Consider the following 26,747-nt stretch of genomic DNA (forward strand, 5'->3'; position numbering starts at 1 on the left):
TCAGAGTCCAGACTCTAGCATGTAGTTACCCGGAGAATGATTTGTCGGAGGAGTTTTCACAAACTTTCCAAAGGATGTTCTTGGTCTATCCTTACACGTAATTGCCAGGTCACCTAATCGGCACCTGGCCAGTCTCACAATACCCTCCTCATGTATAGCTGAAGAAAAAGTTCAAATTACCTCATACACACTTAAAGGCTGCTTTTCTAGCACTAGACTTTTTTAAAGATCTTCTTCGTACAATGAATCCTTTCCCATCTACTTACTTTTTGTCAACATGAAAGGTGTTAACATGCTTTTTTTCCTGGAATAAGCTAGCCTTCTTTGTGATAGGATAAATATTATATTTCAATACTATATCACTTCAAATATTAATTTTACAACAGTAATTATGAGAGAGGGATGCATTTCCCTCCTTATTTTCCTGGATGAAAAAATTAAAAAAAAAATTTTTTTTTTTGTCAGGGAAGTAGTTAGGTTTATTTACTTATTTATTTTTAATGAAGGTACTGGGGATTGAACCCAGGACCTTATGCATGCTAGGCATGCGCGCTACCACCGAGCCCCTCCCCCTCCTGGATACAAAATTTTAAAGAGAGAATATACTGTATGCTTTCCTTAAAGAGGCAATATTAGAGTCCATCTCAAAACCCACTTTCTTAAGTAATCAGATCATTAATAACCCTCTATCTTGATAAAAAGAGAAATAGTTTTATAGATGGAACCGGGGACGGGTGCATGAACTTAATGGTGCAAAAATTCCGCTAACTTTACAAAAATCATGCATAAGGACTTGATCTGAACTGTCAGTTCAGATAGTTCTCCTATTTTATATGATGGCATTTGCTTAATTGCTTACAGTGTTTATACGGAACTTATGTAACTTAATCCTAACAAATTATCCATAAAAGGTAAAGTGAGAAATACTATAATTAATTTTTCATAGTTAAAAAAATGAAGCTTAAAAATGCCTGCTAAAGCCCATAATATATTTAGTGGTAAAGCTTCAGGTCTACTAACTTCCTACTACTACGCATCAGATTCTAGTTTTCTAAGCATTTTTCTCTTTTACTATTTTTTTTAATTTAAAAATTTTTTTGTAGTTTTGTGTGTGGAGGGGGAAGGTAATTAGGCTCATTTATTCTTCGAGGAAGTACTGGGGATTGAACCCAGGACCTCATGCATGCTAAGCATGCACTCTATCCCTTGAGCTATACCCTCCCCTCCTCCACTTTTAGTTTGAAGAAAAACTTTGACATGTATTGCTAATACGTAAGTAGCAAGCGCTTGGAAGCAATTATTATACTAATCTCTACTCCGTATCTTTTAAGGTCTTGAAACTCTTGACAAATTTACTTCTCACAGTCTCCCTGCAAAGTAGGTTAAATGAAAGAACGAACCTTTTTTTAGACTATGGAGAGTCGAGTCTAGGGAGGGGATTTGAGACTAAGATTCGGCCTGGGATTAACTGTGAGGTTCCTGAAGTTTGAAACTGCAACCTGTGTAGCGGTACCTGTGTGGGTCTCGGGTCTAGGCTTAGAGGCTGGGCTGTTAGGTGCTAAACTCTGCTGATAAGGGCCCTCTGCTAACAACACCAGGTGTCCCATACAATCTCTCTAAGAAGCAGTTTAACTTGGGTCTCTTATTTAATGAAATCCAAACAAAACAAGTTTTGTATGTCCATTGTTTAATTAGCACTCACTCTTCTTGCTGAATTCCCGAGATACAGAAACTTGTTTGAGATTTCTTCCGCCTTAGTAAAACAAGGAATAGTTTTTGCTAACATCTAGAGAAGAAATTTATATAATCAAAAAAAATTCCAACAGTACAAAAATGATATCAAAATGGACAAAGTGTTATATTAATCTGGGTAAAAGCACATTAGACAGAATTAGACTTAAAGAAGTTAATATGTATGTAAAAACAATAGTCAACTGAATAAATTTAGAAGATCTTATTGGCTTTATTCAACCATTCAGGAATCAGGTGGCATCCAATCTGTTGGTAGAAAGGAGCTCTGAGGGGCTATGCAAGGCAAGAGGTTTTATAAGCAGAAGGGACCAGGAACAAGGAAGCTGTACTAGGCGAAAACTCCAAAAAGCCAAACCCCCAAAAAACAGGTTGATTATTGCAAAATTCCTGTCCTTTTGGGGGATGCAAGGCTCTATCATGGAGATGGCCTAACCAGTGCTGATCAGACGATTGCTGATTGACAGGTTTCAGATGCCACGTCTGGGAGAGCGGAAGTGGTAATTGGCATGAGGCTTAGCTTAAGCAACTCTGCTTTGGGCATTCGTCTTGTTTTTAATATAAGCCATTGTTCCAAATTATTTTCTTCGTTGGTTTTTTTTCCATTGGAGTATTTTTTACATTTCTAGAGTTTCCACAGCATGGAGGGGAAAGTTACATATGTAACTTTCCTATTAATTGTAAAAAATTAGGTTTTTTAATTTATGTCTTTCCGTTTAGTTGGGAAATGAGTCGGTGTACATGGTCGCTGGCTTAGTTTGGCCTAATTTGATATAACCTTGGGAACTGAGATTTACCAAAATTAAGAAAGTTTAAAAGGCAAGAACGGGCCCAGAAAAAGCAGTACACTTCTTATTGTGAACAATTATCTTTTAACGTAAACTGAGACGGTATGTCAGATTATTTTAGGAGAAGGTCCTGCCATTCCATGTTTTAAAGACCAACTTGTTATTAATTAGACAATTTAAATGGTTTCTTTAGCAGTAGCAGAAGGTAGGAAGGGGTTTGAGGAGAGAAAGAACATCTGATAATTACACACAGAGTGTTGTTGATGATCAAGGGAATCTGTCCATGGAGGCTGCACCGAAAATACCGAAGTTTATGCAATATCCATGTAAAAAGAATGTTTTCTCTGGAATGGTAATTTTCACTTATCAGGATGAATTTCTGAACTATGTTGATTAGGTTAAAATTTTGTCGTCCCCCCCTCCCCACAAAGTGTGTATGTGTGTGTGTGTGTGTTCCTCAGGCTCATTCTAAGACTGAACTGCTTAGTGGAAATGGGATTTTTCTCCCATTTCTCCCATTTTTAAGCATCTCACGCCAGTCAGGCTGCGGCTGCCGACTCCTCGGTGTGTAGTTCTGTCTTTGTGCTGGTGCTGTTGGGGTGGCAGGGGAGAGCCGCCCACGGGAAAACCCTCGTCTCTTTCTCATCTTCTTTATCGTTGTACCTGAACTAGAAGAAAGACAGAGAGAGAGAAAGAAGGAGGACAGGGAGGAAGAGAGAGAGACAGAGAACAGGGAGAGACAGAGAAAATGAGACCTTTCCACGGAACTTTCAGCACCTGAGAAAACACCCGCTGACCTGAAATGCTTCCCGTCCCTCCGGCCAGCCTGCACTCGGTCTTCGCTTGGGTTCCCTCGGACAGGGCTGTGTTCAGCTGTGCTAGCTGGCTACCTCCGCTGTGACAATCTCAGGTCAGGCCACTATCGATAATTCAAGGTATGTGTGAAGAACAAGCGGAGGAGACTGCTCTGAAAGCAGAGGCATTTAGTAAAGAGGACAAGACAGAGAGAGCGTTCCTGAAGGAAACAGCAGTTCTAGTCATTTTTCGATGCCTTGAGCTATTTCCCCCCGGGCCCCGGGTGGCTCACGGGTGAAGACGAACTGAAGGAATCCTAAACATCCCTCGGGGTCTCTGCTGATTCTCCAGATGTGGCTTTTCAAGTGGCTTGTTACTCATAGGAAGAGGGAACACCTTAATTATTCAGTAACTCCTAAAGTTGTACCTGAATGATGTGTCAAGTAATTTTTTCCCCCTTTCACGGTATGCAGCCTTCATTTGAGCCTAAATCCTACCGAAGCTTGATTGCTCAACTTCAGGTTTAATTGTAAGAGTTAAATGGCTGGCTCCTTAACTCCTCTATGGCCTTCCTTGCCTCTTATCATTTCCTCCACAGACTGACTGACTATCCTGAAAGAACATGCATTATTCCCCCCTGTTTTCCGATGCCCTAATATTCATGCCTACGGAGATCCATACGCTAAATTACGTGGGCTCCAAGCCCCTCATGAAATGTGAATTCCAGGCATGTAGGTGCGGCGGTTTTGCTCTCAGAGTCAGGTTTGTGCCTTCAGTCTACCACGGAATCATTAGTACAAATAGATTCCCTTTTCAGCTGTTTGTTTTAACATAAGAAACTGTAGCCTCTCAAGTCCTAGAGTTTCTGTAAGAACAACAGAAGGAGCACTCAGCTAACGTTTAGGATCCATGGGCTTCATTAAAGTGACCAGATGTCCTGCATTTGTCGAGGGGGGCAGGGAATTGGGTTGGTTTGTTTGTTTCTCTTTCCTGATTATTTCCTTCAAAAAGTCTATCATGAATACAGTTTGTGCCTTCCTGGTCTTCCTTGCTCCGAGAACAGCCTAAGTGATAACCTACTGCCCTTGGATTGGGGAGTCCAGGAAAAAAGAAAAAGGCAGCTGTTTCTTTGTGGTTCTGTAGTTTATTGTGTAAAAGATTTCTATCCGGCCCCTCACCCTGCCTATGATGTCCTATAAAATAAATGTATAATTTAAAGCAGGCGGGGATCCTGCTTTTTTAAAGGCTGAGCTCTGGCACACATTTCAAATCTTCCCTTCAGTACTAAATTTAAATAATAAAATGTGATCTTTTATATAGTAAATACTGAAAATTGTCCAAGATTTGGAAATGGGCGAGAGATGACTGGATAGCCTTCAAATGGAATGTTGAGTGTCATCTATCAGACTCTTTGATGATTATCAGCGTAAGAGGTGTGTACCCGAGTAACTTTCTGTTGGTTAGGTCAGGTGTTTGAAAACATTTTAGTCTCAGAAGCCCATTATATTTTTAAAAACTGACCACCAAATTTTTGTTTATATGGGTTTCTTATCTATTGATATTTACCGTGTTCTAAGTTAAAGCTAAGAAGTTAAAATACATATTTGTTAATTGATATTAAATAACAGTAACAAATCCATCACCTGTTAATGTAGAACCAGCTTATTTTTATGACAGATAATCGTATTTTCCAAAATAAAATGTTTAAGGGAAAAACAATACTGTTTTACAACTTTTGCAAATTTCTTTAATGTCTGGCTTGATTCGAAGACAGATGGATTCTTATGTCTGCTTCTGCTTTTAATTGGCTGTGGTCTGTCGTTTTGGTTGAAATATATATATATATATATGCACATAAAATAAAATATATGTAATTATATTTATATATTATTGTATATATTATATATAATTAAGTATGTATTGTATATATATACACAATATTATATATATGTACATAAGCTAGCTCCATATAGACATGTGTTAGAAAAAGGAGACTTTTAAGAGCCTTTTCATTTAATTATGGCTGTTCTTTGATATTACACCAACAGTTGACAAGTGATAGTTTCCTAAAGGTTAGTTGCAATGTGGAATCTGAAGCCATACTAATGAACTTTTCAAACTGTTTCTTATTTTAAATTCATTTCCTATCTTATACTGTAAATGGGTAATTTATCTATGTTTGGTTCTATGACATCATACATTGGGTATTTGGAAAGTATCGGTATGTGGATATGCGCAGATTTTCTAAATGTTGGCACATTTGATATCCAGTATTAAAAAAATCAAATTTGTTCTTCTTACCCCCAGTCTCATCAGACATCTTTGCAGATTGGGTGGTCTAAAGGCAGCACACATTCATTGTGGTTTGGAGAATAACTTTATAATGCCATAAGACCCCAGGGAATCAACTAAAATATATTTTCTTAAAGGCATCATTGCACAACTATGTAAAAATATAAGCACAAAGGTATTGCTCACAGCATTGTTTATCATAAAGATTGGAAATAGCTTAACTGAGGATTTCCTTAAAAGAGAAGCTGTTAATAAGGTGTGGGAATACAAAAACACAGAGTATTTTATGCTCATTAAAATACTCTGTGTGTATGTGTGTGTGTATAGAGAGAGAGAGACATGAAAAGATGTCTGTGCTCCACTGCACAGTGAAAACTTTTGTTATGAAACAGCATCATGGCTGGATCACATGTGTAGAATTTTGTGCACACACATTGGCAGAGGTAGACACATAGAGCTTTGAAGGAGATTCTCCAGAATGTTAATCATAAACATCTCTGAGCTGAGAGGTTTGGGGGCTTTTGCTTCTCTTTGTTGTATTTTGATTGTTGCATTTTTATTAATAGAAGCAAGTATCAATTTTTATAGTCAGAGAACACAGTAAAGCTACTTTATTTGTGGAAAATGGAAGTTTTGTTTCTTAAGTTAGAAAATACACATGTGTTTTATTTTGACAGCCAGTGTTGGCAAGAGTTCAAAGCAAGGTGTTGCTTATGTGTTATCAGAAGAAGTATTCAGGCAATTTTCCTGACAAGCACTTTGGCTTAACAGTCTTAAAATTTTTATACTTGCTTGTTTAGCCAGTTTACCACAATGAATTAATTCTGTAGAAACACTCAGAGACTTGTGTAAAGCATAAATACCAAACAATAGGAAACAATTTGCATATGTTACTGTCTACCTATTTGGAGGGCTGCCGTGCAGAGGATGCTTTGAGTCTCTCTGAGATTTTTGCCTGTTTGAATGTCTCTGCGGCTGTGATTTGGGAAAGGAAGGAATAAAAGTTGAGAGACGGGTCTTAAGCCATTTTCTCCTCTTTGGGGCAGGCCTGTGGGATCTCTTGCATCCATTCCTTGCTGTCCTTGCCCCTGCTTTGACCTCTCGTCTCCACTCTCGTTTGTCTCTAGTGGCCACCACCCTGGTTGTCACTGGTCCCTGGTTCTAGCTGTGACTTAGAATTGCCGGTCCACATTCCTAAACCTTTCTTACAATGTTTTATTTCTGAGACTCAGAAATACTCTTTCAAAAAATATTGAAAACAAGAAAGAATCGTTTTTGACCAATTATTTGACATTATAAAGCGGTATAAAAATGAGTATGGGTATGCCAGAGATACTCATAGATACCAGAATATACATTTTCCATTCAGAGAACAGAAAGAATTAAATATTTAATAGTCATATGTCTTTACAGTTTTTTCTTTTACTTTATTTTTCAACACATTTGTTGTGGTATAATTCCTGCTTAGTAAACTACATATATTTCAGATGTACAATTTGATGAATTTTGATAGGTGTATACGCCTATGAAGCCAAAAGTTTTTTACTTTATTTAAAAGATTTTGGGCACGGGGAGATAATTAGGTTTTTATTTATTTCTTTCTTTAAATGGAGGTAGTGGGGATTGAACCCAGGACCTCATGCATGCTAGGCACACACTCTACCACTGAGCTATACCCTCCCCCTCAGTCATATGTCTTTTTAAAGGACAGTATAAATATAAATTTTCTTTCCTTGTAAAACAATTGAAAATTATTTAAAAATATATTTCCTAAGTACACTTGAGACATTTTGGGGGACAGTTTTTCTTTATATTCAATTTAAGTTTCTGTGCACTCAAGAGCAACCATAATGGAATCTAAAAAGCACTGAATTTATGAGCCAGCAGACATGGGTTCTGAGGGCTAACAGCTAGAAAAATTCCTCATCAGTAAAATTAAACTGCTGATCTAGAGAATCTCTGAGTCTTTCTCTAATTTCATCGTAAAAGAGAAATTCCCATTCTGTCCAAAGAATTACCTTTCTTTTTCTTTCTTCTTCTTTTTAGTCTGTAAAGTAGAATTCTGTAATCCCAGGTTGACTGAAATAGAATAATATCTATATTTTTAATATATAAGTGTGTGAGGCTTTTTTTCAATAAACAAGGGATCTATATCGAATCGCCAATAAGAAATTCTTTAATATTAGAATGTATTTTTGAAGCCAAGTCCAGCTCTGAAGCTAGATATTATTAATGTATCCACAGCAGTCATTTTTTTTATTTGGCTATGCCAATAGAAGAGGAGAAAAAAAGACTTATTTAAAAAGCCAAGCAGAAAATATTCACCTTAATCACAACTTTTTCATCTTAATCTTAAATAACTTTGCATCTTAATTAAGAAATGACTTTCACTGTCCAAAAACATCCCTATACCGCAGTTATAAAAAGACAATTTTATTATCTCTGGACCATGTCAGGCTTATTTTTCATGCATTCCCATTTTGTTGCTATGTTTAGTGGTTAAGTCTAAAGAGAATTTAAATAGATCCCTCACTAACAGCAAACACAAAGCATCAGCAGCAGCAGTAAGAGTAACAGGAACATAGCTGTCTCTCACTGAAGGGACTAGTAAGAAATTCTGCTCTACTTTCTTGGCATCCCTGATAATGTTTTTGTTGTTTAAGCCACATGCATGTGTGGAGGCTGTTAAGTCATGTAAATTTGTGGGGAAAATTCATAGGGTTTGGAGTTTGGGTTCATGTGGATTCACCCACTCTAGCTGTATTTAGGTTTCAAATGAATCCAAATTTCTAAACGAGACCTGATATCACTGCCAATATTTGCGTGGCTTAAAGGGTAAACTATTATTATCCCTAATGATAACAAAAGTGAGCATTATGCACGGCTAAGCGCTCACTACGTGCAAAATGCCTAATGACATTTTCAACTTTTGAAAGAGCTGCTTTTATGATATATGGATTTAAATATACTGAGCTGAAGGTTTGTTTTTATAAGATCTTCGCGTTATTAAAATGGAAACAAACTAAATTTTCGTTCCACTGAAGATAGAATGCCACTTATTGTGGACAAATGAAAAATGACACATTATTATCATAAAGTGTGGAATCATACTTTTATCTCAGCCCTAAAGAGAACGTGAACACTATTGAGGAAATGATTTTTCCATAAAGTCCTTTGTTTTATATTAACATATGTACATTGGAGCATGTTTTTTTCCCCTCTCCAGTACATTTGCTTTTATAGTTTAACATCAAACTACTTTCCTTTTCAGCCCTATTTCTTATAATATCTTACTAAAGAAAAGTTCATACAACCTACACAAAGTGCAATGGGCTGACCAGGGAGAGAGTTTTCACAGTGAATTCAGTATATTTGCAAAGCCCCTCATGTGCACAAACTCATTTATGTATAGTATTTCATTGCTCAAGATAACTGGATTATGCAAATATTATCTACAGTGAGCAGATGACACCACTATGGCCCAAAGAGATGCAGAGCTGCTAGCTCAGTGGTGAATCTGAAACGAGCACCCAACTTTCCTGCCCTCTGATGGAATGTTCTTTTCCCCACCACACTGAGGGAGGGGGTCATTAACTCAAGTCCTGGAGGCTATCACCCTGACGTGAATCCTTGATCATAGTTGACTTAAATTATTCTGATCTACAACTCTTTAAATTAAAATTCAACAAATAATTGCTCAACTTCATTTTATGCTGACTGCAGAGACCTGGCCTTGGACGGCCTGAAAGGAGAATCCATTACCCAGAAAATAAAGAAAAGGTTTTATTGGATTGAATGAAAGTGATTCATTTCTTTTTTCTTCTTTAAAGATCTTTTCATTGATTGTTATTCTGAAAAATCCCTTGGGAAATTCTTTATAAATGAATGAAGTTGATTTTGTGATAAAACTAAGTTCTGCTGCTTGCTTTCCCTCCCCTGGGGTGCTGGCAGCTGTCTTCCTCTCCATGTCCTGCTTTCACTTCCTCTGCACACCTGTTTCCCCAGCTAACTTTTGCTCACTCTCCCCCACCTTCAGTCTCTTTTGTGTTCACTTAAGATAGGCTTACGCCAAAGGCGCGTTTCAGCCTTGTGGTGGGGTATTTAAAAGTCAAAATGTAAAGAACAGAATAACAAATTTAACAATCTTCCAGTATTGATCCTGCCTTGATAAGGATACTAAGAAAAAAATTTTTTAGTGGAATTTTTAATCAGTTTCTCCAGGCTCTTGGACCAAAATCTTTTGAGAGTTTACTAAGTATAGAGGTCTATCCAACATTCTGGGAATTAAAAGATTATTAAGACCCAGTCCTCAATGCTGAGAAGCCTTGAGTTGAATACAGTCTTCCAGTTGAGTACACTGGCATGTTGATTTGGGGCCAGAACTTTTAATGGATCTTTGATTTAACCATCACTCTGTGACTCCGACAATCCATACAATGGGATTTCAATGGTTACATTAAATTGGAAGGGAAGGGTTGGGCTAGATAGATCACTAAGCCTTCTGGGGTAATAAAAGCGACCTTAGAGAAGAACTGATTGCTTATACTGACGCAGTATTGTCAAATTTGGAAAGCCATAATTAACTATGTACTAAAGTAAAATCATGACTCATTTTCCAGACATTCAATCTGGTTTAAATTCTTATTTTTTCTTTTTTTCAAAATTGGTTTGAATTTTTGAGCCACTATCACTACAAAACCTGTCTCTTCTTAGTTTGAAGAGATTTATATAAAGCATTTCATACACATGTCAGTGCTTAGGTTTTTCCTCATAAGCATTTTTTTAGGTTAGCTGATTAAATATTAAAATTTTGCCTAGCTGTGAAGCAAGATTTTTTTCCCCCAAGATTTCCAAAGGGTGGTTACTATAAAGAGTGAAATCCTATATTTCATTGGCAAAGAGCTGTAAGGATTTAAACCTTTAATCAAGAACTGCTAAATGCTTCAGTTTATAAATTGTTTATGAGTTAACCAGAACCTTCCACACAGATCTGTTCTGCTCGAGTGTACAGCTGGCTCTTTGCTTACAGTATCCCAGACAGTGCAGGCTTCTATGGCTCACATGTGACTGAAGCCAAGATGAGATGAGACTGGTCTGATCATGTATAGAAACGCTGAAACATTGTTGGCATGGATCCACTCAAAGTTACTGGGTTTTCACTTGAGAAGGAGCCTGGAAATGTGTTTTCAATGACATCCTATCCTCTCTTCTGCTTGTTTCTTAAAACCCTTGCCTGTCTCCTGCAGCCAATGTAGCACGTAAACTCTTCCAGGGGGACAGGCAGACAAGCACAGGGTTTGATTCACAGCCAGCTTTGTTCCAACACAGTTGTATGAGCGCCACATTCATGAAGCTAATGCCCCTTTTCTGGCCCTCCTGCAGAATTCCGAGTGTATTTTCCAGATGGCGGTACAGCTTCAGCCCTACCAACAGGCTGGAGTCTTTATCCACCCAACAAAAGAGATGTCTGTTTGACGCTGGAATGTTAGCATGGCATTTCTAGTTATGACAACCCCAAGAGTCACGCATCTGGAGGTATATACACAGAAGACAATACTGTTAGGTAAACAGTGGTATGGATTTTTTTTCCCTTGGCCACCCATTCTAAGAAATGACATACAGCTGTATCCTATCTTTAACATCAGGAGAGCACATTCTTTCATTGAAGCGTTCAGTCAATTATTAGACCCTCACTTGATGAGCGCCATTCCTTGTGTGTGTCTGGGCGGTAGGAGCAGGGGCAATGCAAACAGATCAGACATGTTCGTGTCCATAGGCCACGGACTCATAAACAAGTAATTATGAGACAGATGAGGAGGGTATTCCTAGAGATAATAAAGAGGCAGGCGTAAACAACACTGTTCTCAGGGAGAGAAGACTGTAGAAGCAGGGCCGCCTCCACCGAGGAGGGGCGTTCCAGCCGAGTATGTGGTTTTTTGGTTTATCTGTTTCTGTTTCTTATTGTCTCCTAAAGCGCAGGAAGTTTTCCTTAGTCAGTTTAACATTCCTAGTTTTAATTTTCCATAAATGATCCCTTTTAGGTCCCATGACACATGCCATGGTGTGTGTGTTACTCCCTTCTCCTTACGAGAAAGTTGAGCCTCAGAGATCGAGTGACTTACTCAAGGCAGAGATTGAGTGACTTACTCAAGGTCACATAACTGGTAATTGGAGAAACTGGAGCTAAAAATACTCCCTTGGCACCAATTCTCCTGCTTTTTTCCCACCCACGTGCTGCCTCTATTTGACGGTATTTTGGCTTCATCGCCGTAATACGTCATGACTTAAAGTCAACTCACACCTGATTATCCAATTTGATTTTGGTGGACCCGGATGCTGAAGAATTTGCTTTTGATTTTTATTGCAAGCATTAGAGGAACAAAAAATATTATACAAGTAATAATATTTATTGAGTAATTATTAAACTCCAGGCTCAGCATCTGTACTCAAGTGGGTTCGTTCATAGAAATCTTATGATGCAGCTACTTTGAACCCAGTTTACAGAGAAGCAAACTGAATCTTGCAGGAATGAAGTAGCTTGTCCCAAGCTGGGTGTTTAGCAGACAGAAGAGCTTGGATTTAGTCGTGGCAGCCTCATTCCAGAGCTCACGACTGGTTCTAGTATCTGATAAGTCCCAAGTTTACTCCACTCAATAGTTCAAGAATTAACGAAATAGATTATTCAAACCATCTGGAGACCCTTTCCAGGATTCTAAAAATATAAGATTATTCTACTATACAAACCTGAAGAGCAAGTAGAAAAGATATGAAAAGATATGGTATTGGGACACCTACACTGTGCTTTTTTCCAATTCACCATTTTGTATCTGTTTTTTTTTTTAAACATAAGATAACTGTTTTGTCTTTATGTGACACATTTGCATATTAATGATGGCTTTCTAGACATCAAAGCGAGTGTACATAGGTGTGTTGGATGCCCTTACATCCCTTCTGCCCACACTGTCAGAGAAGGGCTTTTCCCAAAACACAGTAATGCCTTGTTCCTGTCACTTCGGTTCACCTCCTAGACTTGGCCAGGAACTGGGAGCATTCTGTCCCACACATTCAGATGTGTTTGCATTTCTCTAGCCTGGAAGGGTGTCTGGGTTTTTTCTCTCTCAAAAGCATGTAGGAAAAAGAGGAGAAAAGTTGGGAGAAAGAAGAAAAACAAGAGAGAATATAAATTCCAGGGGCCTGAGAGTAAGTGTGACTTTAAGAGTCTTGACTCAGAATTGGGTTCCACGGAGCGCAGACTCTGGAGTGTGGTCACCTGTCAGAGTCACTAATCCCTGAACCCCCAGAGCAACATCATGATTGGTGTGGAATATTACACAATCCTGAAAATGAGTGTTGGAAAGAATTTCTGTGGAGTCAGCCACTTAGTATAGCAAATGCTCTGGTTCTTATTCATCAAATCGAACAGAAAAAAATACATAAGCACCCGCAATAACACTTAGAGCGGACTTGCAGCATATCTGTTAAGATTATTTTCAGATTGTATATAGTCCAAAACTTTAATATTTGATTAGTTTCCTTTGCTTGGCATCTTACTTGCTTAAAATATTCAGGGAGAATTAGAGAAGCTGGTGGGAGGGTGAGGCATCCCGATGTGCCACGGAGATGCTGGGACCAGTTACTCAGCTGTCTCTCTTTACTCAAGTGATGGAGATGAGGGATCTCACTCTGTCTGAAAAACAAGAGAGGCACCATTTATCCCGATTCGAAAGCCAGATTCCACCACAATTGTAGTTCATGGGTTAAGTAGAGACTGAAGAGGCAGGGAGCGATCAGGAAGTCCGTACACCTGTCACAGATGAGCCTGGCGGCCTCAGGGTGTGAAACACTCCATCAGCCAGGAGCAAAGAACAAAACTTAAATCCAAGATGGAGGAATGCCATTACCGGCTGGAGGCAGTGCTTGATTTAATCAGATACCTTATATTGAGGGTGTATATTGTGTGGAAAATAAATTATTTGAGCAGTTCTGATATGCGGTATATGGTTGAGACAATGACATAATCTTCTGAATGTTGAAGTCTTCTCTGCAGGCTTGATTTTCCTAGTGGCCAAATTAACAGCGACTAGTTTACTAACTGGGTAATTCAGGGGAGTCAGGTTAGCATAAAAATAAACATGCCTCACCAGTTTACTTGACAGTAGTCAAACGTCCACATTCTTAATCTCTTATTATAAAATTAAGTCTAAAAAAATTTAGTTGTGTTTCCTGCTGCTGCAGGATATGGCATGAACTGAATGTTATACGGGAGTGCTGTTAATTCAACTTTTTAAATTCTTCTTCTGGACTGCTTGAGTACTTCATTTTGTGACGCCTGTTTGGCTCTTAAAGAATGCTTTCAGAAAAGCACATGGAATAAAAACACTGTAGCTAGCTCCCCTAAAACAAAAAAAATGTGTATCTATTTAAAATAAATGTAAACAGCTGGCAAAAAAAAAAAAAGCTGCTCAGTCATTTTAAAATAAAACATGAGAATAACTGAATTAACTGAATTACTCTTGATTTCAGTTTAGTGCTTTTGGAATTGCAGAATTATATTTTTGCTACCATTAGATGATAAAGTATTATCATGTTATAGAAATATGTATTTTAAGTGCTAGTCCAAAATTAAAAGAAGAGCATTTTTAACACTGTGGATGGTGGTGGAGGGGGAACAGCAAGGGAGGAGGGTGGATACTGACAATTACATGAATGTGACAAAGGGAAACCATTACATAGCATCTAATTTCTGAATTACTCCTGTGTTCTTCCACAGAAGCAGGAAGTGACATGTCACATGAAATCACTAAAATAATACATTCTCATCTATTCTTCAGGGGAAATAATGTTGAATCTCATTAAATAATAATGTGGTAACCAAAGCAGGAGATTAGTGGAGAATCTCATTGTCTTTGCTTGTCCTTCACCATCACCTCTGATTGTAAGTAAGGTTGTTAGTCACTCATTGGTAATTAGGCATCTCATCTCCTATGGCAATTACTTTGTCAAAGTCCCATGAGAATCTATACTGCTTCCCAGAGCACTAACATAACACAGAGACTGACATGACCTTGTAATCAAGTTGTGTACTGGAAAAATAATATATTTACCAAAAGCGAAGTCATTTTACATCTTCTGTCACCAGACTTAGCTAGGTAATTAGGTGACTTACAAGACAGTTTTCTTTGATGTATCTCAGGTCAGGTTAAACTTGCTGTGAATCCTACTTGGAGTCAGACTGTAAAAAGGGAAGCTTTACACAGAAAGTAGTTTACCATTCATTCCTAGGACTCGCTTCTCTTCCTTTAGGTTGGGTTCAGCCTGGACTCCCTGGTCCTGCCCTAACGTAAAATGCCGTAACTCACAAGAGAGGATCTCCTCCACTTTCCGCAGGGTCAGAGCATGCACACGCAGGTCGTCCCTGGGGCAGTGCCACCATCACAAATCCGAGAGGTAACCACAACAACAGCAGTGAAGTCAGCATCGCCACGCACACAGCCACGTGCAGCCGCCCAGTGTCAAAAGCAGTCGCGACAGATATCCAGGTAGAAAGCGGAAGTTCCGAGGAGAAGTGAAATGTACCAAGGTGTGAGTGGAACTCTGGGAAACTTTGTCTCCAAATCAGTCTTTCTGAGTTCAGTTTTTTTTAATGTGATGGAGTTTCTGTTGTCCTTTTTTTTTTTTCAGTGTTAGATCAGAAAAATGTCTGACATCTTTAAATACCAACTTAGTGATACACAAATTATCATAAAGTCGCTAGAATTTTAAAATGAAAAGGGAAACTCAGCCATCATTCAGTCCAATGTTTACAAAAATGACAGATCACCAGAATCACCTAGAATTGCACACACACGTGCATGCATGTATATGTATGTGTGCATATAATAAATACGTATACATATACAATATGTGCATACTTGTATATAAGGTGTACACATACACATCTCTATGTGTATATGTATGTCATTGAGCTTCATTTCCGGAGACTGAGTTCTCATTTAGTAGGTCTAGAGGCTGCCGGATTTCTGACGACCAGCTGGATTCGGAAATCGCTTGTGTTACAACTCCTATAACTTTGCACAGAAGGCAAGTGGAGGCCATGGAGACTGGCCAGCCTTCCAGCTGTCACACAGCCAACGGATAGGAGTCAGGGATAAAACCCAGGCTTCCCGATGCTTGGCTTTTCCCATTAACCCAGGCTGCTTCTTCGGGACGTTTTACGGGGAATGGCTAATCCTGCCTGTCACTTCGCCTACAGCCTTCCTCCAGTCTTTGTTTAATGACGAGGTATTGATGCTGCTGACTCACTACTCAGCCTTTAAAGGTAACTTGATATTGTGTTTGTACATAAAAATAAAGCTGTTAACACTTGGTCCCTTTGATTGGAAATGGTTTTCACATGTTTTCCCATTTCCCTTTGTTAAGATTTATCCTCTAATTTATGGGTCTTTCACTTCAAAGTTAAACTATTTAAAACCAGGGAAAATAAGCAAATTGTTTATTAACCGCACTTGCTTAACAATTTCAGAGACGTCGGCCAATGAATTGTTTATTGGGGGGTTGCGTTCCTTCTGCCTTTCCTTCTGTCTTCTCCTCCCTCTTGCAGTCCGGAAAGGAAATGGCAGATGGTAACAGCTGAAACCTAAGGTGATAAACGGATTTCTTTGCCTAGTGTGTGTATGACTGCCCTCTGCTGGATAAAATTAGATCTGCTGTAATGTTAGACTGTCTTGCCCTCTAGTGGCTTGTACAGAAGATGATAATGAGGATGCTGGAAACACTGCATGGAGGATCAATCACACAATTATTTCTTCACTTTGAAATAACAGAATTGAACCCAAAGCCTGATTTAATAATAACTATAATTTAAGTTGTAAGAACTCGCCCTGATTATGCCTCAAACTTCATTTATGGATAAATCAATAGGATCGTTGAGTTAAATTAAATGAATGTGTAATGTAAAGAATGGGAAATTTATGGTTACTTTTGATCCATAACTCAATTTATCACTTCTTTACTTGGAAACTTCTAATAGGTCATTTTTTGAAAATGAAATTTCCTGAACTGGAACAAACTGTATTCACTGTGGCTGAGATTCTGCCAACTGAAGCAGAGACAAGCAGCAGAGATTTTTAATTTTTTTTAAAAATGCTGATTTTTGAGGAGAAATATCTGCAATTTAAAACATGAAAATTGAGTTGCCTATAGCGAAGGTACTGCCCTTTAAACCTACTTTAAGCATAAACTTCATAATTGTTCATTTAATTAATTCAGTCAAGATTAATTGAGCATAACTTATTTTTTTCCAGCTCTCAGGTGACTAAGAAATAAATAAGACTCTTGTTCATTTGTAGCCTACAGTAATCAGATTCAAAGATTCTGGCAGGGCTGAGTCTTGCTTCTAAGAATAGATTAATATTTTCCCATTTGTTCTAGCCCCCTAAATTTACCACTCTCATGGCTGTTATGAAGTGATTTTTTTTCTTGTTTATCAGCTCAGTAATTCATCTCTGGATCTCCAGGGTGGAGCACAGCACCTGAACCATGTGGACCTTGAATAAATCTCTGTTTCTGACACCTCTTCTAGCCCTTTTGTCTTGCTCCCTCTGGTGTCCAGGAAACCCTGAGACCCTTACTATCAAAACCTCCATGGAAAGGTGAATCAGGCATCCATTGCCTTAAAAGAAAGTCAACAATTTCTTTGCCCAGGAGTGAAAAACCTACGAAGTCTTTTCTTGAATTTAAAACTGAAGACTTCCAGGTGTATACAAACATACACATACACATATATATACATGCATATAAAGGCTTTATATATATACATATATAAAGGCTTTATATATATATATATACACACACACACACACATACATAAATGTGTGTGTATATATCTATTTATATACGCACATACATAGATAAAAGATAGATTCTGGAGGAGACAGTGTGGTTATTTCCAGCCCAGTGAAAGAGATTACCATGTAGGTATTTATGTTCTTTCTTTAAAAAAAAATTTTGTCTTCTCACTTTATAAAATTATATGCTTTAAAAAGCAAAGCTACCTCATCTGGTCTTTTTTCTCTGGTATTCATTCTTCTCATTTTTCCCAGATTATATTTTCTCATTAAAAAAATTAACTTTATTGTGGTATATTCTGTACAGTAAATTACATCTATTTCAGATGTACAATTTGATGGATTTTGATAGATGTATACACCTATGAAACCGCCACCACAATCAAGATACCTAACATTTCCCTGCACCCCAATGTTCACAGCAGCACTATTTACAATAGCCAAGACATGGACACAACTTAAATGTCCATCAACAGATGACTGGATAAAGCAGTTGTGGTATGTTTAGACAATGGAATACTACTCAGCCATAAAAAATAATAAAATAATGCCATTTGTAGCAACATGTATGGACCTGGAGATCATCATTCTAAGTGAAGTAAGCCAGAAAGAGAAAGAAAAATGCCATATGATATCTCGCTTATATGTGCAATCTTAAAAGAAGACACAAATAAACTTGTTTACAAAACAGAAAGAGACTTGCAGACATAGAAAACAAACTTGTGGTTACCAGTGGGGAAAGGGGGTGGGAAGGGAAAAATTGGGAGTTCAAAATTTGCATATTTTCTCATTTTTAAAACTGTAGTTTTGACACTAAACACCTGAACTTTCCAATTAAGCCAAGGAACTTGCCCTTCTCTGTCTGTAGCGGCAGCGATGCCGCCAGGTGTGGCCACCCTGGTCGTGCAGAGCTGGTATCTATCCTAGCTGACTGTTGTGTGCATTCTGATGAGCTGGTGCTTATTAAATAGCTTACTGATCACCGTAGGGTGACGGGAAGTTTTCATGTGTCCACACCAGAACCTTGCATGTGTTGCTTCCTCTTTCTACTCACTTTTACTTCCTCTGATACGGAATTCTCAGGCATATTAGACCTAGTACTGTTCATATGTGTTATTTGGTGATGACTTCTAAAAAGTCCAGGGTAGAGTTAATCGCAACTATATTTGTGTCCTTTGTAAAAACCCTATTAAGGTGCTTATCATTGTCCAGCACATTCCTGAGCACTGGGAAACTTGAGCTATGCACATTGTTTTTTAATTTAAAAATAAGTGTTAAACTTGCACTGCACTTTAAAATTTTTACCTTTTCATTCTTTGGGGGGATTATTTTATAGCCAGATATTATAGATTCTAACTAGGACCTTTTGCATTTTATTTCTTGTCTCATATGTTCTATCTGTCTGTGCATTCTAGATTTTTTAAAATATTCTTTCATCTTTCAATTAAGTAATCTTCCAACAATTTTTTTCATTTCTAAAAGCTGTTTCTTGTGCATGGATTTTTTTTTTCATAGCATGCCATTTTTATTTTCAGGATACTATAGCTTATTAAGTTTCTCTGAAAAAACACATGATTTTAAACAAATTCTCATCATCGTGATATACAAATATATTTCTGTTGGTTTCTCAAACATGTTTGAGATATCCTCCAGTCTGTGTTGAATACTGGTTTTATACTCACATTTAAGAAGGAAAAAATAGGAAACTGTGTGTATATGAGGTTCAGCAGACTTCATATTACAGGAATGGATGGGAGTAGCCATTAAACTAGAAAGCCACTAAATGCCAGGATCAGGACAGCTTTGCTCTATAGGTTTTCATTCAAAGAGTTGCTCTGGGGACCCAGGCATAAATGGTGAAGTTTTCTTTAGAAAGGAGAGCTCTGTGATATCCGTGCGTTGCTAAGGGTCTGGTAGCAGGGGTACTGCCTGGGGTGCTGGGAGACTTCTGCCCTCGGCTAACCTTGCGGTCCCTGAGTCAAAGTCACTCAAGAGTCTCCTGGAGCAGGTGAAATCTCTCCTTGAATTTGTCTCCTGCAGAGTTCTTCCCATTTATTCCTGTCCGTGGTTTCCTCCCATTTCTGGCTCATCCTTTTTGCTTTGTCTTCTCCTAAAACGCGTGAGTATTCTCGCCCCTCTGTCAATTGCATCTTCATCGTCTTCTTTGTTGTTGTGGAATTTCTACCTCTTTATTTTCTTTACTATCAATTTAAGAGGTTGTAGGGCTGAAAAGAGAGAGATGCCTGTGGTCAGGCCACCATTCTGAAAGAGAAGTCCTCAGAGGGACTCAGAGAGAGAGAACACCAGACTTGTCTTGCCTTTGTGATGAGAAAACAGAGCGTGGCAAGGGCTAGCACAGCAGTGCGTATTTTCAGTCCCTTCATGTTCTTAAAGCCTATCTGATGGATTAAATACACGATCTCCACTTAAACCCCATAATAAAATATGAGAGTTAAACTGCTCTCAGAGGTCATCTTGCCAAACTTCAATTTGGAAATTGGAATTCCTTCCATACCATTTCACACAATCTGCTTCCAAAATATTCTTAATCATCCTCACTGAGTACTTAATGGAGCAACACACATTATTGGGAAATTCTACTTTGTTAGAAATCCCTTCTAATACAGAAATGAATTCAGCTTCTCTTTTAGTTTCACCCACTAATTCTAATTTATCCACTAAAAGTGTGTGCTTCAGGGGACTCTGTGAACACTTGAAATTGTATCTAAAAATAATTTTTGTATGTGTAAGAACATTTTTCTAGGAAGAAGGTCCATAGGTTTCAATATATTCTCAACTTACTCTATAAACAAATAAAGAAGTGAAAATCACTCGCCTCAATACAGTGCAGAGAAAGCCGGCTTCCTTTACTTTAGGTCAGTTCCTCAAATATCCAAGAATAACAATAGCCTATTTTTATTTTTGGTTTTTATGCAGTGAAAGCTTCATAGTCACTTGAATAGCATAATACTGCAGCTATTTAAATAGGATTCCGATTTTAAACAGCTCGGTTTGAAGTTATTGTAAACCTGTTCGTGTCCATACCCCTAAATAAAAAGGAGTCAGTTTGTAAAACAAAGCAATAAACTCAGTACACTCTAAATGATGGGAACCAGTGGTTTACTGTCTTTCAGAAGAAGTGGGATGAACAAAATCATACAGGGAATTCTCTCTATGCTCTTGTGTTTAATCGCCATACTTGGAAGCTTTTCAGTAACAAAGGACGGGATCAAATCGGTGGAATTTTTGCCTTCACTGACAAATAAATTGGCATTATTTATAAAAAATTGTTGTAAAATCTTGAGCAATTTTTAGAAAGCATATTTTGTATAGAATTATCATGGCTTCATGAAAGTATCACAATTATCAAGACTTCATGAGAAATTTCAAATTTTTTCATTTTTATAGCATATAATTTTTCTTAAATTATTTAAGTAAAAATTATAATTTTAGATGTTAATTTAAAAAAATTAAACTAAAATTACATGAAATGTTGATACCCAGTATATCTATGCTATTGATGTATATACTTTCAGAATAAAATACTATACTCTCTGATCTCTTTATTAGCATATTATGAATGTCCTTTGATAAGAGTGAATATAGACCTACCTTCTCATTTTATTTATGACGTAGGATTCCGTTGCTTGGTTGTGCTACAGTTTACTGAAAACTATCTACATGACATTTTATTTTCAGTTTTTGCTTTTATAAACAGTAGTGTGATATAAAATCCTCCCCCCTTTTGCAAACGCATGCTAAACCAGGGTGTCAAAGCCCATCCTAGCTTTCACTAATCTGTTAGGCAAACTGTAGTAAGTGTCCTTCTCTTTTGATGCCTTCTTCTTTTTGGGGGGGGGGGTAATAACCTCATTGCAAAAGATCACTGTTTCTATCTAGAGGTAACAAAGGGTCAATGTGAGTTCTCTAGGTTTTTGAGGCCTGTGATTCCATGAATAATAAGAGTTATTGTAAGAAGTCTGCAAAGATCCTATAGTTTTGAAATAGCCTTTGCTTGATAATTCAAAAAGATGAATTCAATCCATCTCTATAAAGACAAAATATATCCTCATACTCTTATAAGGGTGGAAGAAGCTGTGTAAACATCAATACCTATTACAGTAAATTCCCAATTTTAGAGCTATGAGGGTGAAACAAAAGGGAAAAGAATGCAAATGAAAGAAAGGACTGCTGGATTCAAAGAGCATCCGCAAGCTGTATTTTAACCAATAGCTTGTCTGAATCTCTCACAGCTGAATTTTCCCCAAAACTACTAGCAATGAATTATTTAATGTAGATTTAAAGTAAAAAATTAAAATAAAGGTAAAATTACAATAAAGTGGTATAAAATAAATCTCTTTTATAACACGAGTTTGTAATAGTTATTCCTGAGCAAAAAGTACTTAAGGGAGGATACAAAGAGCAGGAAGACCCAAGTTCAGATAAACTGGCAGTGAATCATTTCCTGAAAATTACATTCTCATTCTTATTCAATTATTTAAATTACAATATGTTTTAGAAATTCTTCTATTTTACTTCAGATTTTTTTTCACATATAAAAACCCTGAAAGGGGAGCCAATGAAGTAATATATAATAAAGTTGTTTAAACTTATAAAATACATACAGAAGAATATTTTTCTTTATTGTATTTTAACATAACTGACCTTTGGTATATTAGAAACTGAAAGGAAGTTATGATTATCTATATTTTTTCTTAAGATTCAATAGGTCTTACATGAGGTTTATGGACTTTTTAAGCTGAAGTTCAGCCAAAAAGGCAATTATGCACTTAGAATGTACTGGAATTACCTTAATCTGGATTAATATTTTCAGAATAGGGCAATGTGATTCCATTTTTTTCTTCCATACCTTTATCTAGTCACAAGATTTGTAATATTGATTGCATAACTTGATGTTCAGTGATTTAAAATGCATGCCACCCCCACGTCCCAAAGAACTGAGAACATTATACCTAGCGCTTTAACAAAGGGACCCCTGTGACGCCACCTGACGATGCATTTGGATCCCATCTGAGCTGTCCGCATCACAGGAGTTGCACCTTTCGGGCAGCCCTGATTGCTCCTTTGCACCCCGGCTGATCCCATCATTACTGTGCACTGTGCGCAGTGCCAGGTTAATTTCCTTATAGGCCAGTCTTCATTGGTGGCACCACGGGGCATATCGGCACATGTCTTCAGTTTCATACCCTTTGCTTTTTGTACATTCCCTTGGCATGTCTCCTGTGTTGAATGCTCTACCCGCTCCTTTTTTTTTTTTGGACCCAGTGCTTTCTTCTTTCCTCGCTTGATTTCTTATTATGTTGGAGCACATTCTCCCTTAGCTTCCTGAGAAGCAGGTTTTGAAAAATACATGTTTGATCCCTTGCCTGTTTGAAATTTTTTTATTCTACCCTCATTTGTGATTGAATTGTGTCAGGGGATAACACTCTGAAGTTAGGAATAATTCTCTTTCAGATGTTGAAAGTCATTATCCCATTGTCTCCTAAGCTCCAGTGTTTATGCTGTGAAGTCCCATACCTTTCTGATTCCTGACACCACATACATTACACCCTTGACCCTATTTTTTTAACTCTCTGGAAGCACTTAAGATCTTTTCATCTATATACTTTTGAAATTTCATGATGATGTCACTTGAAAACAGGTGCACTTTTTCACCTTTATTTTGCAGGACAGTTTCTCAACCCAGCCTTTCAGTTCTGAGAAGTTTTATTTTATTATTTCTTTTTAATAATTTCCTTAATATTTCCTCTCTCTCAAATCTCTTTCCAAGAACTTCTGTTAGCTACATGTTGAACCTGGGTTCTTAAAATATTTTTAAAAAAATATTTCTTATCCCTTGTTCTACTTTGTAGATGATTTGCTTAACATTTTGATATTGAAAATACATTACCATTTTAATACTAATAGTTTTTTTTACACTCTGATCAATCCTGTTCTCTTTTTATAGTTGAAAAGTTTTCTCTTAACCAAGAGTTATATTTTTGAAAATATCTTCTATCTACTCCCTGCATTTTTTCTGAGTTTCTATATTTCTTCTGAGTTTCATCTTCATCTGTTTGTGTTGGTCTGCTCATTCATGTTGGAAACTTTTTTTTTTTTAACTCATCTGGAGATGCTGGACTATCCAGTAATTTCTGAGAATGAGGCACTGAGAAATGGAGGGTGAGCTCTGTTGGCTTAAGGACTCCTGTTGCGCCCTACATTAGGTTTACTAATGTTACTTATCAACTAGTATTTTAACTGACAGACTGTAACTTGGACATTCTTGGTTAGTACCTGGGTCCCAGCCTAAGCTAAGTAGCACACATACCACACTGCCTGTTGGCTACTTTTTCCCTAAGTACATTAAGGCTGCAACATTGCCTTCTAAGGAAATTGTGCTTCTGAGAACAGATCAGGCCTCTACAGCACTCAGTGGCTTCCTCATGCAGGCTTACCTGGGAGATACTGTGGGTTCAGTTCCAGACCACCGCAATAAAGTGTGTGACATGAATTTTTTAGTTCCTCAGCACATATAAAAGTTATAGTTACACTGTCTATTGTGTGCGGTAGCATTATGTCTAAAAAATAGTGTGCATACCTTAATTTAAAAATAATTAATTGCTAAAAAATGCTGACCATCATCTGAGCCTTCAACGAGCCATGACCTTTTTGCAGGTGGAGGGTCTTGCCTCCGTGCTCTTCGCTGACAAGTGGTTGCTGAAGGTTGGGGCAGCTGTGGTGATTTCTCAACATAACACCGTAATGAAGCTTGCTGCATTGGTTGACTCTTCTTTCCATGATTTCCACGTGCAATGCCGTTTGATAGCATTTCAACCACAGTAGAACTTCTTTCAAAATTGGAATTGGTCCTCTTAAACCCTGTGGCTTCTTTATCAACTAAGTGTATGTAATATTCTAAGTCCTTTATTGTCATTTCAAAGAGCTTCATAGCAGCTTCACCAGGAGGAGATTCCGTCTTAAGAAACAAATTTTTCTCGCTCATCCAGGAGAGCAACTCCTCATCCATTCAGGTTTGATCATGAGGTTGCAGCAATTCAGTCACGTCTTCAGGCTCCACTTCTCACTCGAGCTCTTTTGCTGTTTCCACCACATCTGCAGCTACTTTCTCCATTGACGCTTTAAACCCCTCAAAGTCATCCATGGTTGGAATCTGCTTCTTCCAAACTCCTGATAAATTGATGTTTTACCTCCTCCCATGAAACATGAATGTTCTTAACAGCATCTAGAATGGCGAATCCTTTCCTTTTCAGTTTACCTTTCCTAGGTCATCAGAGGAACCACTATCCATGGCAGCTATGGCCTTACAAAATTTATTTTTTAAAGAACGAGACTTGAAAGTTGAAATTACTCCTTGATTCATGGGCTGCAGAATGGATGCTGTGTTACCAGGAATGAAAACATTAATCTCACTGTACGCCTCCATCAGAGCTCATGGGTAACGAGGTGCATGAGCAAAACTATTTTGAAAGGAATCTTTTTTTCCGAGCAGTAGGTTTCAACTATGGGCTTAAAATACTCAGGAAACCATGTTGTAAACAGATGCTCTGTCATCTAGACTTTGTGGTTCCACTGATGATACACAGGCAGAGTAGGTCTAGCACAACTCTTAAAGGCCTTAGAATTTTTGGAATGGCAATTGACCACTGGCTTCAACTTCAAGTCACTAACAAGAGAGTCAGCCTGCCCTTCGAAGCTTTGAAGTCAGGCCTTGGCTGTTCTTCTTTAGCTACAGAAGTCCTAGATGGCAACTTCTTCCAATATAAGGCTGTTTTGTCTACACTGATGATCTGTTTGGTGTAGCCACCTTCATTCGTGATCTGAGCTGGACCTTCCAGGTAACTTGCTGCAGCTTCCACGTCAGCGCTGGCTACTTCTCCCTGCACTTGGACGTTAGGACGGCTTCTTTCCCTAAACCACGTGACCCAACCGCTGCTAGGGTCCGGCGTTTCTTCTGTGACTTCCTCACCTCTCTCAGCCTTCGTGGAATTGAAGAGAGTTAGGGCCCCGCTCTGGATCAGGCTTTGGCATACGGGCATTTTGAGGCTGGTGTGATCTTCTGCCCAGACGACTACAAGTTCCGCCGCGTCGGCAGTAAGACGGTTGCACTTTCTTGTCACTCGTGTGTTCCCTGGAGCAGCGCTTCCAATTTCCTCCAGGAACTTTTCCTGTGCGTTGACAGCCTGGCTACTTGTTTGGTGCAGGAGGCCTGGCTTTCGCCATGTCTTCCTCACTAAGCTTAATCGTTTGCAGCTTCTGATTTAAAGTGAGAGACATGTGACTCTTCCTTTCACTTGAACACTTGGAGGCCATTGTAGGGCTATTAAACGGTCTGATCTAATATTGCTGGGTCTCAGGGAAGAGGGAGGCTCAAGAAGAGGGCAGAGGGTGGAGCATTCGGCACACACACAACTTTAATCCATTAGGTTCACTGTCTTATATGGGTGCGGTTCATGGAGTCCCCAAACCATTACAATAGTAACATTAGAGCTCACTGATCACAGATCACAGCACATATATTAATAATGGAAAAGTTTAAAATACTGTGATAATTATAAAAATGTGACACAGAGACACGAGGTGAGCAAATGCTGTTGGAAAAATGGTGTTGATAGACTTCCTCAGTGCGGGGTTGCCACAAACATTCAGTTTGGAAATAAAAAACCACGGTATCTGAAATAAAAGGAAGCCCAATGAAATGAGGTCTGCCTGTCATGGCGTAAGCTTTCTCCATTCCGCTGTCATCTGCTTTCTCGCTGACAGAAGGTCGCAGACATCTATCTTCTACTGCTGTGTGTTACCTCATTTCCCTTACCCTTCTGGGTGTTACAGTCCTTTAAAAATATATTTACTTTAGTGTTAGTGGGGTTGTAGAAAGGACAGAGATAAACTTAAATTATTTAAGCCTCATCTCTTAAGGAGCACTCCATTAAACTTGTTTTTCTAAATGTGAAAACACTTTCTTATCAGATCATTTAGGCAGCATTAGGTAAAAAATACTACACATTTCCAACCAATTTATTCTATAAAACCAAAGCTGCTGAGTTAGCATTTCTTGACATCATCTACATCCTTATGCCGCGGATGGGAATTCTTACAAACAAAAGGAATGGGTCAGAAGAGCCGATAAGAACAAGCCATACGTTTGACTCACGTAGTTTCAGATCTCGTCTGTTATTTGAATTATTGTTATTTGAATTATTGCAGGAACCCCCAAAATTTGTTTAAAATAAAACGTAGGTAATACGGTCTTCCA

The 26,747-nt window shown here is 38.1% G+C and overlaps 1 pseudogene; it reads right to left on the reverse strand.

Annotated features, from left to right (window-relative positions):
• Positions 1-25,804, reverse strand: LOC102516170 (annotated as a pseudogene).
• Between the last annotated feature and the right edge of the window lie 943 nt (positions 25,805-26,747).

The sequence above is a fragment of the Camelus ferus genome, chromosome 12, assembly GCF_009834535.1.
Source record: "Camelus ferus isolate YT-003-E chromosome 12, BCGSAC_Cfer_1.0, whole genome shotgun sequence".
In the NCBI taxonomy this organism is placed as follows: Eukaryota; Metazoa; Chordata; class Mammalia; order Artiodactyla; family Camelidae; genus Camelus; species Camelus ferus.